Below are 3,890 nucleotides of genomic sequence, written 5' to 3'. Positions count from 1 at the left end.
ACAACCTGGAACCGGCGGGCCCGAGAGTGACCGAGTCAAGGCATGTGCCAGCGGAACCGCGGCGTCGGACCGCCTCCTGGAGGAGCTCGGCCCCGTCCAGGCCCGGCCTCATTCCCAGCCCGCGCTTCCTCCTGCCGCGGCCGCCGCGCTGCCGCCGGCGCCGTAGCGCTCTGCTGCCCACCCCGTCCCCGCGGCCGAGCCCTGGATTCCAGTGGAAGAAAGCCATCCCACGAGTGCAGGACCAGGACCCCGCGGGGGACACTGCAGCCTGCGCTCGGTAGGGCCCCCGCCGCCACCTTCTGAAATAGGATGTCCCGACGTGACGGTGTCAGCTGTGATGCATGTTTCAAGGGAAATTTTCAAGGTCACAGCTATAAGTGTTTAATATGCAATGGTTACGATTTTTGTGCATCTTGTTATGAAAGTGGTGCAACAAGAACAAGGCATACAACTGACCATCCAATGCACTGCATGTTAACAAGGGTAGATGTTGATTTGTACTATGGTTCCTAAGCTTTCTCTGTAGAGCAGCCACAGGCTTTTACTTGTCCCTATTGTGGAAAAATTGGCTATACGGAGACATCTCTTCAAGAACATGCAGAAACATCAACAGAAGTGATGTATACAGTATTTGCAGCATTACCTGGAGGCAGTCCTAATCATGTCACGGATGACCCTGCAGCTCGTCTTACTCTTGAACACAGAGCCCCTAGAGATTTAGATGAATCGAGTGGTGTTCGACATATACATAGAATGAATGCTTCACCTTGGCTGGGGATTGGGAGGTCCTGGTGTACGTAGATCAAACATTCATTCCACTAGCAGTTCTACTGGCAGGCTTTCTTCTTCTCGGACTTCATATTCTCCAAGCAATAGGGAAGCCATTGATCCTATAGGTGAGCTTTGATCCCAGTTATCAGGAGTGAGACGTTCCGCAGGGGGACAGCTTAATTCCTCTGGCCCTTCCGCTTCGCAGTTACAACAACTGCAGATACAGCTGCAGCTAGAATGGCAGCACGCCCGGGCAGCACGGCCACAACTGGACACTGCACGCAACGCAACCCGGCATACTAACACAAGGAGTGTCACCACTACAATCACACATTCCACAGAAACAAACAACACAACTAACACAGAAAGCAGTCAGCAAACTATCCAGAATTCCCAGTTTCTTCTAAAAAGGTTGAACGATCCTAAATTGTCTGAAACAGTGCACCAGTCCGTAGAAAGTGAGTGCACAGACCGCACCCTCTTTATTCAAGAGCACCTTCGATCAACTTTATTTCGTGAAGAGAGCTCGTCCTCAGACGAGAATGAACGGGGTGAATTGGCAGATTTTGGTGCTTTGGGCTGTGTAGATATTATGCCTTTAGATGTTGCTTTAGAAAACCTAAATTTAAAAGAGAGTACTATAGGAAATGAACCTCCACCACCTCCTCTTTGATGACACCCCAATTCACAGACCATGTCCTCTGTGCTGTATTTCCCAATGAATGTGGACAACAACTATCTTGGGTTTGATTGGTGATTGTAATTTCAGGTCTGTCACTCTTGTTTTATTGTGTACATTCAAAAGGAAGAGCGAAAATCTATATGATAATCCTTTCCACTTAACTAATTTTTACCTCTAGCTGGAAAATATAGGTAGCAGTGCAGGGTGATCTCTGCTTCCTGTACCTTGACATGCAAAAGCTTCTGCTAATACTCCACAATCAAACTGAAGAGGAAAATTGAAATATCTAATGAAGCTGCTGTGTGTGATTATGAATATTAATCGATAAAAACTGTTGGGATGGTTTACCTAAAAAAAAAAAAAAAAAAAAAGACTACCTATATACCGGTAACACTCCGAGGCATTTGGGTGATCCAAAGTCTCCTAGGCCTGAATAGGTCATTACATGCATAATGCTATTCACCACACGCAGAAATCCCAGCCTCAAACGTGTCATCGTGGAAGGTCCCAGTGTGTCCCAAATGTCTCCAGTAGTCAGGAAGAGAGTGCCTGTAAATGACCTGTGGGATCAAATTGGTAACTGGAGAATGTCAGGAAAGCCCACGTTTCCCCCTTTGGAAAGCGACATGGTTTTGGCCTCCAAGGTGTCTCTAACACACACTGCCCATCTATTCGTCACTCTACAAATATTTATGCGAGGAACAGTGAGATTTGCGTAAAGAAACCACGTGCTTTCGATTTCTTTCTTGGAGCTCATCCCACAGCATTCTGTAGCTAATGTGCCAACCAAATGTGACCTCTAGTTTAGAGGTAAGGTGCACATTTTCCCATCACAAAAGATAGGGTGCAACAGTTTCCAGGAAACCTTGGTCAATGGACTGCTTTAGCTCCAGTATTCCTCACAGTGCTTAGGACTCTCGCGTGTGTACTTTTCCCGTGGAAGTACACTGTGGCCCAAAAGCCATCTTAGCACCATCCGGGGAAACACATCTCTGGGAACCGCCCTTTCTGTTCAGTTTGAAGGGCTAGGAGCAGCTTGCTTAATTCAATGGCTTGCATTCCTCAGCTTTCAAACAACCTCAGGAAGACAGTTCTTGGTAGGCTTTCTTTCAATGTGGGTGTGCCAAAGTGAGGAAACCTGAGCTGCAATGTAAAAACACCGGGTCTCCAATTCATTTTGAGAACTCATGACAGACGTCTCTCTAACTGAAGAGGAAACCAGACATTAGGTCCAGCCAAAAATAATGCAGAGATTTACTTTGAGCGCTGCTCAGCATTTACATCATCCAAAGACACCTAGGCCTACTGAGGGCATTTAGAAGATTCTACAGTTAATTGCTCACAGTACACGTAGCACCCAAAGGTCTCATCGTGCAAGGGCAATCTTTGTTCCAAGTGTCTCTTGTAGCTAGTCAGAAAAGATAAGTAAATGTGCTGTGTGATCTACTTTGTAATTGGGAGGACTAGAAAAGTCAGTATTTTTCCCTTTTTAAAGACAGATAGTGACAACTTCAAGGCTGTCTGACGTTAACCATCTTTTATTCATTTCTGGGGATGCCTCTGTGAATAAAAGCACGTTTTCTCATAAGTAGTGGGGAGGTTTTCACCGCTTGGTCAGAGCTCATGCCACTGCCCACCCTAGATAAAGTGCAAAGTGAACGTGACCCCTAACATCAAGGTAAGCCCCAGTGTTTCCCATAAGCAAAGTTTGGTGTGCAGCAGTCTCCATGAACCCTGAGTCGATCGACTGCTTGAACTCCTCGATGCCTTTTTCTAGGCTTAAGACCGTCATGTATGAATTCATGTGTTTGGGAGACAGTTTTGTCCTGTCAGTTCCTTGGATATCTTCCAAGAGAAATAACACGAGACAGACTGTTGAGATCAGCTATTTCTATGCAGTGGGAAGAGGAATTAATTGCTTTTTGCTTGTATAGCTCGCTTTCTACAGCTTTAAAACAGCCCTGGGGACACAGTTTGACCCATTCTTAAGTTCAACGTTGCTCTCCCTTTTTGAGTGTCACTGAGCTGAAATGAATCAATCCCCGTGGCTAAAGTACCTCCTGGAAACTCCTACTTGTCATCTCTCTTCCATGACGGGAAGGTAGACCTTGGGTGAAGCCAGATAAACGTACCAAAATACCGGTAACACCGCGAGGCATTTGGATGATACAAAGACACCTAGGCCTGCCTAGATCATTACATGGGTAATGCTATTCACCGTATGCAGGACTCTCGGCGTCCAATGTGTCATCATGTAAGGGCCCAGTGTGTCACCAAAGGCTCCAGTAGTCAGGCAGAGAGTGACGGTAAATGTGCTGTGAGGTCAAGTTTGTAATTGGAGAATGTCGGGAATCCCACATATATATATATATATATATATATATAACAGTCATAAATGTATATGCACCCAACATAGGACCACTTCAATACATAAGGC

At 46.1% G+C, this 3,890-nt stretch overlaps 1 pseudogene; it reads left to right on the top strand.

The window, feature by feature from the left end:
- Window positions 1-309: 309 nt before the first annotated feature.
- LOC133101223 (E3 ubiquitin-protein ligase KCMF1-like) lies at window positions 310-1,444 on the top strand (annotated as a pseudogene).
- Window positions 1,445-3,890: the final 2,446 nt, after the last annotated feature.

The sequence above is a fragment of the Eubalaena glacialis genome, chromosome 11, assembly GCF_028564815.1.
Source record: "Eubalaena glacialis isolate mEubGla1 chromosome 11, mEubGla1.1.hap2.+ XY, whole genome shotgun sequence".
NCBI lineage: Eukaryota > Metazoa > Chordata > Mammalia > Artiodactyla > Balaenidae > Eubalaena > Eubalaena glacialis.
The sequence above is the reverse complement of the archived record's forward strand: the minus strand, read 5'-3'. Positions and strand labels throughout refer to the sequence as shown.